We start from the raw sequence: 16635 nt of genomic DNA on the forward strand, positions 1-16635 counted from the left end.
GATATGGTGAAGATCAAAGAAAAGGAGCCTAATATTATATCTTTTGCCAGCCCATCCGTCCTAACAAAGAATGTACAAATGGTACATTGTTGCCTTGGTTCCAGGGGATGGAGGATAGGGCAGGAATTTGGTAGTGCTTCCTTCTCTTTTCCTTTTTTATTCTTTTTTATTTTTCATTCTTTCTACATGTCTGGTATTAATTTGGTAATTTGGGTACATAAGGGGGGATTGGCTTGAAGAGATTCCCCCACCCTAATGATCTGGCTCAAGGGCAATGCAGAAATTTAAGCAAAGATGTGGCCTACTCTGCTTTTTGCTGCAAATGACAAAGTACAGCTAACAGCAAGTTCCGATTTTATACATTTATAATCCAGGCACTGAGAGGCTGACTTAAATCTCATGGTCCCTAGTCCACTGGCCCGTGGGCCAGGTGCTCCCCTGTGGTCCAGTCAAGTATGGCTAGAGCATTGAGTCATGGAGTATTTATGAGGCAGCTCCCAATGTCATAACATGGAAGTGAGAAGAGACAATTTCTGAAATCAAGGGACAAGGAGCAGAGAATGAATTGTTACAATTGTTCTTGCAGAAAATTTTTGAGATTTTTCCACAGTGTTTACCAGATACAAGTTAAAATGGGAAGATGTACACATATCAGCCCTGTGTATTTCTGCTTTCTCAAAGAGACTCCATATTTTGAATATTCAAAGAGACTGTCACTTCTTGCATATTTTATTTACATGGCAAATCTTGCCCTCTGAGAAGGAATACATGATTTGGTGAGTTAGTGGGGTGGGGGGTTGTTTTTGTTTCATTTCTCTATGTTTAGATTAGGAGAAATCTTCACCTACATCAGGAACGCATGCTTTGGCAGTTGAGATTTCTGGTCTTTCTGCTGATTAATGAACTTTCATTATCTGAATTTTTGGTAAATGTAAATTATAATTTACTAATGTCTTTATGAATACATCCAATTAATGCCTAAGCCAGCCTGGCAAGTAGTACAGAAGCATCACAACCATAAATAAAACTAAAACTTAAAACAGCCAGGTTGCTGCTCTCCTGCCAGGAAGTTCCTAGAAAATAAAATAGAATAATTTATTTCATCTTGCTCAACATGAGCTGGTGTATTCTTCCCTAAAGAGTGCCAGACTGGGAGTTGTAAGTGTTTATAATCTAAGTAGCTGCTAACCAGCTGTGACAATAGACCAGTCACACCAGTCACAATTGCTCTGGCGTCAGTTTTCCTGTCTGGGAAATCAACTGATTCGAATAGATGTTTAAGGGTCCACCCAGCTTCAGAAATCTCATTCCACTAATTGTGAACTTCAGAGAAGCTATTTTCAGAGAATAGTTATTTGCAGGATGAACATCTATTGTAAAGGCAGAAGAAAAAGTAGTAAAGAATATTTAACTCTCCAAAATACAACCAGGCAAGCTTAACAAGGCAAAACTCAGTTTCTTAGAAGTCACTGCAGTCAGGGAGAAAAGCATCTCGACAGAATCAAGGAAGAAGAATCAGAGAATTGTATAGGATTTAGGGGATCTAGGCTCAAGGGTCTTACCGGAGGTATTTCAAAATGGGGAATACTCATGCCTATAATCCCAGCACTTTGGGAGGCCAAGGTGGGAGGACCTTTTGAAACCAGGAGTTCAAGACCAGCCTGGGCAATGAAATGAGACCCTGTCTCTACTTCCCCTCACAAAAATTGTTGTTAATTAGCTGGGTGCACTGGCCTATGCCTATAAACCCAGCTACTTAGGAGGCTGAGGTGGGAGGATTGCTTGAGCCCAGAAGTTTGAGGCTGCAGTGAGTTATGATTGCATCACTGCATTCCAGCCTGGGTGACAGAGTGAGACCCCGTCTCTAAAAACATAAAAATAAAATAATAATAAACAACAAAGTGGGGAACAGATTGGGATTGCGCAAGTTTGTGAAATAATAGTTTAGGGTTGGTAGGCATAGTGAGGTGAGACTTTTGACATGACTCTTGATATATAAACCATGATTTGATAAGGGAGCTTTATCCAGGTAAGCCATCTTCTCTCAGATGATCTGATTTGCAGGGATTTCCTGAAGAAAACAGTGAAGTTATTTATTGGTTTATGGTCTTACCTCCTCTGGACAAGTTTTCTTGGAACAAATAACTAAGTCATATTGACACAGGTGGTCTCAGTTCTTAGGCCTTATAGTTATATCATATTGATGTGGGTGGCTGCAGTTCTCATGAATTTTGAGTTAATATGAAAGAAAATAGCCTGTAGCAGAGAAGTGTTTGATGAAAGTGACACTTCTGGCCTATCTTGAGTTCCAGACTCAAATATTCTATACTTTCTACTTGATATCTCTTCTTGGGTGTATTATATATTTATCAGATTACAAATGGAACAAATAACAAATTCTAAAGAGAACTCCCCCGATATTCTCCATCTCAGTAAACAGTACCACCATCTACCCAGCTATTTAAGTCAAAAACCTAGGAGCGGCTCTTTCCTCATACCTCCACATGCCATAACAAGTCTTGTTGGTTGGACCTCCAAAATATATACCCAGCTCAACCACTTAACATCTTCAATGTTAAAACCCTAGTTCAAACCATCATTATCTCTTGTCCAGGCACAGAGTCATTATATTATGATATTCCTCACTGCTCTTTATTTTTCTAGAATATGCATGTTTATTTCCATACCAGGGCTCTTGTGTTTGTCTGCCCTGTCTCTGCCCTGTCTAGGTCACTGTTCCTCTAGATCTTCCTGCGGCTCCTCCTCATTGTTAAAAATGCATCATTGAAATCCTTTATTGAATCACCCTGACAAAAGTTAGCATCTCTCCCCTGTCACTTTATCCCATTGCCACATTTTAGATATTTTAGAGTAGTTAGCAATTTCTGAAGCTATATTATTCTTAATTTTGCCTCTTTGTTTCATGTTTGTCTCTGCTCAGCAAATATAAACTCCATAAGGGGACAGACCTCACCTGCTATATAAGAGATGCTGTATCCCCACTGCCTTGAACAGAAGCTGGCACATAGTAGATTCTCAGGAAATAATTGAATGAATAGATGGATGAAAGTATGGGTGAGCATATGAATTATTTCAAAAGTGATAACCAAAGATGCTAAGTATATAATCTCTCCATCCTCATTAATGGCTTAACTTGCTTATCTCATCATTTAAATTATATTAAATGCCACCTCTCATCCAGTGAATCCCAATGTTAAGTAATGAGATTCTTTTCATGATGAAATTGAGTGCTACCAAATTCATAATATGTATTTTTATGGAACTACTCAAAGAGGCAGGAAAAGGAGAATGGTTAGTGATGAGCGATTCAGGGAACATCTGAAAGTTTAACTATAATGAGTGGTTTAGAGCTAAGACCAAAATCACTAGGAAAGCTTGCCTTAAAATTTAAAAACCTCTCTGACTTAATAGTATTTATTTGTTGATTTACACAGACACTAAATGTTAAAATAACTTTCTAGGGGTTCATATGCACATTTGAAATACCATTTTTAAAATCTCAGAATGCAAATTGAATTTTAGTAGTTAAAATAAAATATACTAAGTTTTATATGAACTCTACTCATGCAACTTAAAGAGAGTTGACTTTCACTTGTTGAGGGGCTCCCCCAGGCAGTACTCTGGGATGTAGCCCTTGGCTGTGGTCTAATGTCATAGAGTTTCATAAATCAAGAAAGCATAGTGCCACAGTGCCAGAAAGTGAATACTAGTGAAGATGAATCTCAGAGAGCTGATGGAGAATTTGGGAAGCCTGTCAATTTCATATCAGCTTCAATAGATTGAGAGTATATTTTTCACACTATAGAACTAGGCCAGAAAATTCTTAACAAATATTTATTGAGCACCTAGCGTCTTCCAGACACTGAACTGGCAATGATAACATTAGTAATTTGTTTTTAAGTCATGGTCCTTGCGCTTTGGGTTTGTATTGTTAAGTGATCATACATTTGGGGACCTAAACAGGGTCTAAATCACCTAGGGCTTCATGTCTCAATATCTGAAGTTTGAAATCGGTTCTGAGAGCAGTAAGAAGCTGTTGAAGGATTTAAGCAGCAGAGTAGCAGAGTGGCATGATTTGATTCTCACTTTACAAAGCATAGTTGCTCTGTTGGAATTTTAGAGAGTGAAATTCCACCAATGTGGGAGGTTGGTAGTGGAGGTTAGAGGCAAAGAAATTGATAAACCATTTAGAGGACTATTGTCATAAACCAAGCTAAGAGATGATGGTGGCTGGAATTAAGAGAGTTACAATAGAGAGTGATACGCCCATGGAAATACTAAGATTGAGAATTTATAGAACTCAGAGAATGATTTCATTTTGTTATTATCAATTTTTTAGAGACAGAATCTCACTCTGTTGCCCAAGCTGGCCTTGAACTTCTGGGTACAGGTGATCCTCCTGCCTCAGCCTCTTATGTAGCTAGGACTGCATCCTGACTTCCAGCGAATTATTTGATAAAAGGGGATACATAGCCAGGGAAAAGAAGGAGTCAAGATTGAAAGCTGGTTTGGCAGAGAAAAGATAAAAGTTCATCAAAAGGATTTTGCCTTTTATTTATTATTTTTGAAGCTTTAGATGCTGTAGTTTTTGGAGGTAACTTTTTTTTTTTTTTGAGATGGAGTTTTACTCTTGTCACCCAAGCTGGAGTGCAGTAGCACGATCTCAGCTCACTGCAAGCTCCGCCTCCCAGGTTCAAGTGATTCTCCTGCCTCAGCCTCCTCAGTAGCTGGGATTACAGGGATGCACCACCACGCCTGGCTAATTTTGTATTTTTAATAGAGACGGGGTTTCACCATGTTGGCCAGGCTGGTCTTGAACTCCTGACCTCGGGTGATCTGCCCGCCTTGACCTCCCAAAGTGCTGGGATTACAGGTGTGAGCCACTGTGCCCTGCCTGGAGGTAACATTTACTACAAACAAGCATTTAAAAGAAATTGTTACTGTATTAATTTCTTCCAAAAATATTTACTGCTGTAAATTATGTTTGTGGTTAGAAATCAACAAATGGTAAGAAGGGAATAAAATACTGCTTATTACAAATTTCCTTATTGTTCCACTTTCTAACATTTGTAAGTGAGTTAATTAATATATTTAACAAAAGGACTGGTAAAAATACCCATACTTCACATGTGAACACTAAGCAAACTCTGTGTGGTTGGCAAATGTATAGTTCCCAAGTTTTAAAAGGATGCTCTGCATGTGAACTCAGTGGTAGTGGTGATAAGACCACCCACATTGGTTTTATACAGACAAACTAAATTGTCCATATTAGAAATGTTCTAACCATAAACTTTTCTAATTGTTACGTTCTAAAAAAGCACCCTTCAATTAGACAAATAATGGCATTCAGTCAATTCTTTCAAATGTCATCTATACAGCAATTTAAACAGTCTCTGAAATTTAAAAAAAATTATGACTCTTCTTTTATAAAAAGCAAATAAGGGAAACAGACCTTTCTATTTTATCCATAGGTATAAAAGAGTGATCATTATTACTGTGTTAAATATTTCTCAGTGGAACACCAAGACATGATTACTCAAAATAAACTCGTGGTTGCATGTACTTACATTTGGAGAAGAGTTTTTACAGTTTATGAATCATTTCAATTGGTATTTTATAATGCAATTACTTTATAAGCCTTTGCTCATTAAAAAGATTTTCTAAGTAAATATTCAGATATTTATGTAATTTGTGTATAGGCAATACATTAGGATAGTCATGAAGTGAAGCTCATAACTTAGAAATATGATTGTCAGATAGTTATAAATGTTTGAAATGTATAAGAAATTGATGCACTTATACATATGCAAAATAAGCTTTAAAAGACTGTCTCATTGCCTGAGGAAGCCATGGCTATGGTCTAATTGATTACGTTAATATTTTCAAAAGATAGGAATTAATAAACATACAAAAACATGACAATAAAGATGAGCCTTATCCCCAATATTTAGTTTGTCTCAGTCTGGGGACGTGGGAGCCTGACAAAGACAGTCCTGTTGGGCAGCTCCGGAACTTCCTGCCGGAGGGACTTATGGGGAGATAAGCTCTGCACCAGGAGGAGCTAGAAGCCTGTCTTGAAACTGCATTTGCAAATAAGCAAATTGTTTTTATTTCAATCTTGCTATTGTTTGGGTTACTTTAGGGGTGCTGAAGGAGATCTGAAAGAGGCTAATGGGCTTTCAGGCCATCTTTTGGTACTACCATTGGCTAACCCTCTATTGTATGACAGAGCTGCAGCTCTTAGGTCTTAGGATATCCTGGGAGCACTGAGATTTAGAGGAATGTGTCTTTCCAAGATCTTTTCGGATAATTTTTAAAAAGGAAAAAAAGAACTTTCCTTGGTTTACCATATCTGCTATAACATTTACTGGTGTGGCACTTCCCTAAAATTATCCTATCAATCTGTATTTTAGTTTGTTCATCTGCAAATGGGTATAATTATGACCTGATGAAGGTTTAGTTTTGAGGATCAAGACTGAATGTCTAAAAATGTCTATTACATAGCAAGCAATAAATAAATGATAGCTATTATTATACCTCAATAGATCAAACACTTAAGTCGTTTTGTCAATCAATAAATATTTCTTGAATACTTATTAGTTTTCTATTACTGCTTTAACAAATCACCACAAACTTACTACCTTAAAACAGCATAAATTTCTTATAGTTCTGGAAGTCAGAAATCCAAAATGAGTCTCGCTGGGAAAAAATTAAGATGTCAACAGGGCTGCATTCCTTCTGGAAGTTCTATCTGGTTCCTTGCTTTTCCAGCCTACAAATACTATACTTGATTTGTAATCTCCAGTCAGCAATCACATATTTGGACCTCTGCTTCTGCTATCAATCTTCTCTGACTCTGACACTTCTGCTTCCAAATTATCTTTGTGATTACATTGGGCCTACCGGATAATCCCAGATGATCTCCTCATCTGAAGATCCTTCACTTAATCATGCCTGCAAACTCCCTTTTGCCATGCGAGATAATATACTTATAGATGCTCATGGTTCTTCAGAGAAACAGAACCAATAGAATATATATGGGGATATGGGAGTGTTAGACGGGGAGAAAAGAGAAGAAAGAGAAACTATAAGGAATTGGCTGATGTGATTATGGAGGCTGGCAAGTCCAAAATCTGCAGTGTGTGAGCAAGCACGCTCTGGACCCAGGAGAGCCAATGGTGTAGTTTCAGTCCAAAGACCAGGAGGCAGAGAATCAGGAAAGCCAGCGGTACCGATGACATCCAAAGCAGTCTGCTGAAAAATTCCCTCTTGGTTAGAGAAGCCAGTCTTTTTATTTTTATTCAGGCCTTCAACTGATTGGATGAGGCCCACTAACATTGTGAAGGGAAGCCTGCTTTACTACATGTTCAATGATTTAAATGTTAATCTCATCCAGAAACACCCTCCAATTTGACACATGTAACTAACCATCACAACAGGTTTCATGGATTAACATGTAGCCATCTTTGGGAAGGGCTCATTATTCTTTCTACCACAAATACCTGTCCTTCGATATCTATATATTGAGCCCTGTGCTCACCACTAAGACTACAAATACAAGGTTGCTCAGTTTCTGCTTCTAAAGAACTCAAATTTAGTGAAGAGGACTAACTGCAGTACGATAGAGTAGGTGTAATGATAGTTATGCACAGTATGCCATGGTAATATGGAAGAGAGGCAAGTAACTCAGCTAAGGCTGGGAGGTGCAGGTTTGGAGGGAGGGAGTAATAAAGAAAGCTTTCTAGAGGGGGATGATGCTTAAGCTGAATTTTCAAGGACATGTGGGAGTTAAAAAAAGGGAAAAGCACTGAAGGCAGAGGAGACAAGAAGCACAGAGGGACAACTACTTCTCTAGGTCTGATTCCTCATCTGGCAGCTTTCTTATTATAATTTAACTTCCTGTCTTAGTCTGTTTTGTGTTGCTATAACAGAAGACCATAGACTGGGTAACTTGTGAAGGAAAGAAATTTATTTCTCATAGTTCTGGAAGCTGGGAAGTCCAGTATTAAGGTGTCAGGATCTGACAAAGGCCTTTGCATCACCCCAAGGTAGAAGGCGAGAGAGTGAGAGAGGGAAAGAGCGAGGCAGAGAGAGGCAGAGGGAGAGGGGTCAGGGAGAGAGAGAGAGAGAGCAAGAGAGAGCAAGAGCTCGAACTTGCAACCTCTAAGCCCTTTCATAATTGACATTAATCTGTTCATAAGGGTGGAGTCCTCATGACCTAAACTCTTCCCCATTAGGCCCCACCTACCAATACTGTTGCACTGGAGATTAAGTTTCCAACCCAGGCTTTTTGGAGGAGCACATTCAAATCGTAGCACTTTCCATGAAAATTTTTAATGAGAAAAGAATATGTTGGCCAAAGAACTCAAGTGCCCAACTTGTTTGGCAATATTTCTCAGTGTAAATGAATAAATTGACATTCAGATGTATATACTGGTCTGTGTGGTGTGGTAGGCATTATTGGTTTCAGACCAAACATCATCTTAACCTTATTCCTTGCTAACAGAATCCAATTTCATTCAAAGATTTGGTAACAATGTACTCAGTGAAAGCTGACCCCTCTATTAGCCCCAGGGGACAAATTGGTGAGTGTTGTAATTCTTTTTTTTTTTTTTTTTTTTTGAGACGGAGTCTCGCTGTGTCGCCCAGGCTGGAGTGCAGTGGCGCGATCTCAGCTCACTGCAAGCTCCGCCTCCTGGGTTCACGCCATTCTCCCGCCTCAGCCTCCGAGTAGCTGGGACTACAGGCGCCCGCCACCTCGCCCGGCTATTTTTTTTGTATTTTTAGTAGAGACGGGGTTTCACCATGTTAGCCAGGATGGTCTCGATCTCCTGACCTCGTGATCCACCCGCCTCGGCCTCCCAAAGTGCTGGGATTACAGGCTTGAGCCACCGCGCCCGGCCGCGAGTGTTGTAATTCAATGGATATATTCATCTCTTTTGTTGTGACTGGGTTGGGGAGGTGGGTAAAACAGTTGTAGTCATTGAGACAAAAGAGAAAATGGAAGTCGGCTTGGGAGCTTCTGGAAAATATTTTCCTCCTGATAAAAAGAGAGCTATATGAGGAGAAGCTCTCTGACCTTCTTTCTTGCTTGCTTTTTGACTTTGTTTTTTAAGGATGTGATGTCTGGAGCTGAGGCAGCTATTTTGTTAGCATGAAGGGAAACACGCCATTCATGAGAGCAGAAAAATGAAAAGAGGCTGGGGCCTGAGTGACATCTTCGAGCAGGACCAAAGGTGCCAGAGAAAACTCAATGTGGAGTGCCCTCAGAGATTCTCTGCAAAATAATCAAGATTTTCCTTTATCTTGATTAATCTCCTTTACATTATTTATGTGAAGACAGTCTTTCTCTCTGTTGATCTTGTCACAGTATAGTATGCCAGGTTCCAGAAGGATGACAGGACAAGAAAGTCTATTCTGAGAAAACATGGATTTATTTTAAACAATTTCTAAACTTTATCTACAAGCTAGTAAACTTTGGACTTAGCAATTAAGGAAAATTACCTCCTTTAACACACTATACTCATCTTCCTTCAAAGTTTTGGAAGTTTCTTGCTCTAATTAAGTTCTAAGAAAAGTTATGGCCAGGAATAGTGACTCATGACTGTAATCCCAGGACTTTGGGAGGCCAAGGCAGGTGGATCACCTTAGGTCAGGAGTTCGAGACCAGCCTGGCCAACATGGTGAAACCCCATCTCTACTAAAAATACAAAAATTAGCCAGGCATGGTGACACACACCAGTAGTCCCAGATACTCAGGAGGCTGAGGCAGGAGAATCGCTTGAACCTGGGAGACAGAGGTTGCAGTGAGCCAAAATCTCACCACTGCTCTTCAGCCTGGGTGACAGAATGAGACTCCATCTCAAAACAAACAAAAAACAAACAAACAAAACTTTTACTTGCAGTATTTTAGCATCGTAGTCCCATTGTACCTGAGAGTTCAACTGTGCACAAAATTGTTTTTAAAGACACGCAAAGGTTTTTAAATTTAGAAACAATGGAGTTTAGTTTTCCTTTAAATTTTGGTTCGTACTTATACGTATGAAATATATCCTCCCTGAGATTATCTAAAAGTAAGTTTCAGGTTTATACACACATACTAAAATCATGGATTTTACTGTTTAGAGTATCACATTAACAAATAGTTAAGAACTAGTTAACAAATAAAGAACTAGAGAATATATCTAAAATGAGTATTCCTGTTTTCTTTTTGTTCTGGCCCTTCTCTGTGAGAATAAAATGAGCTTTCCATTTAGCGTCCTCCTCCCTTTTTAAACTATTTTTTATTACTATCAAAGTATGGTAAATATTCTGCACCATTATTGTGTATCCTTGCATTATATATTGATTTATGGCATATTTAAGTAGCAATTATTCTCACCGTTGTGAAGTGCTTGTGCTCTGCTCATTCAACATGCAAAAATTTTAAATTACAGTACATTAAGATGTCAATGATCAAAGGGAACATTCTAAAAATAAAGTGATTTTAAAGCATATTATAAAATGACTAACTCTTTACCAGCGAGCACATACTCTACATTCCCTTAAATGCTTCTTAGAATCCCTTATGAAACAAAGAGGACAAAGAGGCATACTAACTATTTTATGTTTGTGGGATCAAGAAATTGCATCTTCTGATTTTTTAGCAGTGGTTATCATAGAATTAGACTTACTTTTCAGGCAAGGGTGAGCCTTGTCATAGCCAAAGACAAACTAATGTACATTTTGTTGATCTTCTTGATGACCTTTCCTTTCTATTTTTAGCTAAAGCAGCACATTGATTCAATATCTTTAGGCAAGACTCATGGTGATTCTCTATTCTCATGAATGAAGGAAATGTTAAAAAAAAAATACTACTTCTATGTGTCAATAAAATTAAGCTGCCTCTTCTTTGCTTCCACTGTAGTCTTGAAAAATTTCTTTGAAGTGCCTATGTATAAACCAGGAATTTCACTATCATTTTTAGAGTCTTCTGAAGGCTAATGGATTTGGTAACACACTCCCTTTTCTGTATGGCTTCTGAAAATATTGTTCGGCTATATGTGGTGGCTCACATCTGTAATCCCAGCATTTGGCAGGCCAAGGCAAGAGGATTGCTTGAGGCCAAGGGTTCAAGACCAGCCTGGGCAACATAGTGAGACCCTGCCTCTACAAAAATAAATTTGAAAAATAAATTTTTCGATTTGAAAAACAAAAATATAGTTTAAAGCAAATCTGATCCCTGCAGAGCCCAGCTTTCTGAATTGCTTTACTCAGAGAGGAGATTTGTTCATTTATTCTTTCAACAAATATTTACTGAGTAATTGTGATGAGATGAATTTTAGCGATACATCAGTGATCAAGACAAAACTGATTCCCTATTCTTCTGAGTTTGAGCCTGGAGGAAAGAGGATGAGGATGAGGCAGAGTGTAAGGGAAAGAAAATAGCATTAACTGAAAGGCCACCCTGTGCTAGCTACTGGATTGTCTGGGTATGATCCCATTTAAACCTCACAGAAACCCTGTGGGGGAGATATTTTTATAATTATCCATATTTTACAGATAAGAAGCTGGGACTTAGAGAAACATGCAACTTGTTCAAGACTGCAGAGTTTCAAAGTGGCAGAGCCAAAAATTCAACTCTGGTTTGCCTGAATCCAAACTGTATCTGTTTAAACACTACACCGAAATGTCTCTCTGTTCTCCCATTGTGAAAACAACTGATAAAAGAAAGAAGACTTTATTTTGCTTACTTGAAAATAAGATGTTTTCCTTATAGTTGAGTTTAAGCACTTTTTCTACACTCGTGGCAATACAATCGAATGTCTTTGGACGTAAATGCTACCTTTTCTCATGCATAGCAGGTGGATTGTCATCTTCAACTAAGCCAACCAGAGAGGCCTCTTGAAGCAAGATGGCCAAATACAGCCCTCCAGTGTTTCTCGCCCCCTACCCCCAACAGGAAAAGCAAATTGAACCACTATTCACACAAGAAACCACCTTCATAAGTACCAAAAATCAAACGCATGATCGTGGTTCCTGGTTTTAATATCTTATCAAGGAAAGAGGCACTGAAGAGGGTAGGAAAGCCAGTCTTGAATTGCCAACACCACTACTCCCTCATGCCTCAGGAGTGCTGCTCGGCAAAGAGAGATAGTCTGTGTGCTTAGGGGGAGGGAGAGGAGAGTGAGTGTGGTACTTTGCATTGGAACTCAGTGCTGCCTATCGCAGCAGAAAGCAACACAGGGCAGAATTCAGCTGGTGCTCTGGAGGGAGCATTTAGAGCAGCCCTAGCCAGAGGAAATCATCCATCCCAGCAGTCAGAACTTGCTAGCCCCAAGTTCTTGCTAACACCCCTAACTTGCCTGGTAAAGTGCTCTAGGGTCCTCAATAAACTTGAAAGGCAGTCTAAGCCATCAGGACTGCAATTCTTGAGCAAGTCCTGGTGCTGCGCAGGGCTTAAAGCCAGTGGACTTGAGGTGCATGCCACCTAGTGAGACATGAGCGGGGGCAGCCAAGGGAGTGCTTGCATCACTTCCCATCCCCCAATTCCAGGAAGCACAGCTCTCAGCTCTGGCAGACACTCCTTCTGCTTGAGGAAAAGAGAGAATAGAGTAAAGAGGACTTTGTCTTGCAACTTGGATACCAGCTCAGCCACAGTAAAATAAAGCACCAAGAAGAGTCCCAAGGCCCTCATTCCAGGCCTTAGCTCCTGGACAACATGTTCAGACACACCCTGGGCCAGAAGGGAACCTGCTGCTCTGAAAGGAAAGATCCGGTCCTGGCAGAGTTCATCACCTGCTGAATAAAGAGCCCTTGGGCCTGAAATAAACAGCAGTAGCCAGGCAATGGTTGCCATAGGCCTCAGCCAAGACCCAGTCCCATGCTGGCTTCTGGTATGACCCAGCGCAGTCCCAGTGGTGGTGCCACAGTGCTTGTGTCACTTCACCCCTAACTCCAGGTAGCTCAACACACATAGAGAGATTCCATTTGTTTGGGGGAAGGCAAGAAAAGAGAACAAAAGACTCTGACTGGTAATCCAGGGACTTTTCCCAGATATTACCCAGGACCACCAAAGCGGTACCCCTACGAGTCTAAAGAATCACAGTGTTACTGGGTTTGGTTGCCCCCTAATGCACACATGGCTGCAGTGGCCAAAGACTTAGATCACAGCACTCAATTCCCTTTGAATACCTGGAAAGCTTTCTCAAGAAGGATGGGTGCAAACGAGCCCAGACTGTGAAGATTAGAATAAATGTCTGACTCTCCAATGTCCAAATAGTGATGAACATCGACAAGCATCAAGAGTGTCCAAGGAAACATGACCTCACCAAACAAACTAAGTAAGGCATCAGTGACCAATTCTGGAATGACAGAGGTTGTGACCTTTCAGACGAAGAATTCAAAATAGCTGTTTTGTTTTTATTTATTTATTTGTCATTTTTTTTTTTTTTTGAGACAGAGTCTCGCTCTGCCGCCAGGCTGGAGTGCAGTGGCCGGGTCTCAGCTCGCTTTTCGCAAACTCCACCTCCTGGGTTTCGCCGATTCTCCCCTGCCTCAGCCTCCCGAGTAGCTGGGACTACGAGGCATCCATGCACCTGCGCCCAGCCTAGTTTTTGTATTTTAGTAGGGAGCGGGGTTCCACCGTGTTTGCCAGGATGGTCTCGATCTCCTGACCTCGTGATCCGCCCGTCTCGGCCTCCCAAAGTGCTGGGATTACAGGCTTGAGCCACCGCGCCCGGCCCAAAATAGCTGTTTTGAGTAAGTGCAACGAAATTCAAGATAACACAGAAGGAATTCAGAATCCTATCAGATAAATGTAATGAAAAGATTGAAATAATTTTTAAAAATCAAGCGTAATTTTGGAGCTGAAAAATTGAATTAACAAAGTGAAGAATGCATCAGTCTCTGAACAGCAGAATGGATCAAGCAGAAGAAAGAATCAGTGAGCTTGAAGACGGGCTATTGAAAATACACAGGGAGAAAAGAAAAAAATAAAAAAGAATGAATTTGCCCTCAACAGGGCAAATCTAAGAGTTATTGGCCTTAAAGAGGAGGTAGAGAGAGAGACTGGGGTAGAAAATTTATTCAAAGAGATAATAGAGAACTTTCCAAACCTAGAGAAAGATATCAATATTCAAGTACAAGAAGGTTATAGAACACCAAACAGATTTAACCCAAATAAGACTAACAGAAGACATTTAATAATCAAACTCTCAAAGGTCAAGGAGAAAGAAAGGATACTAAAAGCATCTCACAAGAGAAAAGAAACAAATAACATATAAAGGAGCTTCAATGTATCTGGCAGCGGACTTCTCAGTGGAAATCCTGCAGGTCAGAAGAGAGTGGCATGACACATTTAAAGTGATGAAGAAAAAAAAATGTTATCCTAGAATAGTATATCTAGTGAACATATCCTTCCAACACGAAGGAGAACTAGACTTTCCCAGACAAACAAAAGCTGAGGAATTTCAGCAACACCACACCCGACCTACAAGAAATGCTAAAGGGAGTTCCTCATTCTGAAAGAAAAAGATGTTAATGAGCAATAAGAAATCATGAAGGAACAAAACTCACTGGTACTAGTAAGTACACAAAATAACACAGAATATTATAACACTGTAATCGTGGTGTATAAACTACTCATATCTTGAGTAGAAAGACTACAGGATGAACCTATAAAAATAATAACTACAACTTTTTGAGACATAGACAACATAATAAGATATAAATAGAAACAACAAAAATTTTAAAAGCAGGGAAGGATGAAGTTAAAGTGTAGAGCTTTTATTAGTTTTCTCTTTGCTTGTTAGTTTGTTTTTGCAATCAGAGTTAACTTGTCACCAGTGTAAAATAAAGGGTTATAAGATGTCATTTGCAAGCCTCATGGTAACCTCAAATAAAAAGACCTACAACAGGCCAACGTGGAGTTGGCCTGTTTTCCTGCTGGAGCCATGGAGGGTATCAAAGAGAAGAAGAAGGTTTCTGGTGTGTTAGAATCCCCTCAAAAAAAAAGTGAAGGAATTTTGCAGAGCTGAAGATAAAGCATCTGAGAAAGAAGTTTGCCCAAAAGATGCACTGAAAGGCAAGAAGGAAGCTCATCTACGAAAAAGCTAAGCACTCTCACAAGGAATATAGGCAAACGTACAGAATTGAGATTTGAATGGCTAGGATGACAAAAAAAAAAAAGCTAGCAACTTCTATTTCCTGCAGAGCCCAAATTGGCATTTGTCAGCAGGATTAGAGGTATCAATGGTGTGAGCCCAAAGGTCTGAAAAGCATTGCAGCTTCTTCACCTTCTTCAGATTTTCAGTGGAAGCTTTGGTAAGCTCAACAAGGCTTCAATTAATATGCTGAGGATTGTAGGACCATATGTTACATGGGGGTACCCAAACCTGAAGTCAGTAAGTGAACAGTGAGGAAGTCAGTAGATGTCAGCAATCTACAAGTGTGGTTATGGCAAATTCAATAAGAAGTGAGCTGTCTTGACAGGTAACACTTTGATTGTTTGATATTTTGGTAACTATGGCATCATCTGCATGGCAAATCTGATTCATGAGATTGATACTATTGGAAAATGCTTGCAAGAAGCAAATAACTTTCTGTGGCCTTTCAAATCATACTCTCCATGAGCTAGAATTAAGAAGAAGACCACCCATTTTGTAGAAGGTGGAGATACTGGCCACAGGGAAGACCATATCAACAAGCTTATCAGAAAGATGAATTAAGGTGACTATCATGCTTATGTTTGTGATCTGATTAGTTAATAAATAGTGACTACTTTCACTTTGAAAAAAAAGACTACCACAGGTATACAAAAGATAAAAAGGAAGAAATTAAAACATGCCACCAGAGAAAACCACTTTCACAAGAAGGAAGGAAGGAAGGAAGGAAGGAAGGAAGGAAGGAAGGAAGGAAGGAAGGAAGGAAGGAGGGAGGGAGGGAAGGAGGGAGGGAGGGAGGGAGGGAAAGGAAGGAAGGAAGGAAGGAAGGAAGGAAGGAAGGAAGGGACCAGAAAGCAAATAACAAAATGGCAGGAGTAAGTCCTTTCTTATCAATAATAAAGTTGACTATAAATGGATTAAATTCTCCAATCAAAAGACATAGAGTGGCTAAATGGTTAAAAAAAAAAAAAAAAAAAAAAAGACCCAATGATCTGTTGCCTATAAGAAACACACTTTACCTGTTAAAACACACATAGACTGAAAATGAAGGAACAGAAAAAGATGTTCCATGCCAGTGGAAACCAAAAAAAAGAGCAGGAGTAGCTACACTTATGTCAGACGAAATAGATTTCAATACTAAAACTATAAGAAGAGACAAAAAGGCTGGGCGCAGTGGCTCACACTTGTAATCCCAGCACTTTGGGAGGCCGAGGCAGGCAGATCACAAGGTCGGGAGATCGAGACCATCCTGGCTAACACAGTGAAACCCCGTCTCTACTAAAAAACACAAAAAATGAGCTGGGCATGGTGGCGGGTGCCTGTAGTCCTAGCTAATCAGGAGGCTGTAGCAGGAGAATGGCATGAACCCAGGAGGCGGAGCTTGCAGTGAACCGAGATCGTGCCACTGCAGTCCAGTCTGGGCAACAGAGTGAGATTCTGTCTCAAAAAAAAAAAAAAAAGAAGAGACAAA

At 39.8% G+C, this 16635-nt stretch overlaps 1 pseudogene; it reads left to right on the forward strand.

Moving 5' to 3' along the window:
- Positions 1 to 3: 3 nt before the first annotated feature.
- On the forward strand, positions 4 to 15922 carry LOC116268816 (annotated as a pseudogene).
- The last annotated feature ends 713 nt before the right edge of the window (positions 15923 to 16635 follow it).

The sequence above is a fragment of the Papio anubis genome, chromosome 9, assembly GCF_008728515.1.
Source record: "Papio anubis isolate 15944 chromosome 9, Panubis1.0, whole genome shotgun sequence".
Lineage (NCBI taxonomy): Eukaryota > Metazoa > Chordata > Mammalia > Primates > Cercopithecidae > Papio > Papio anubis.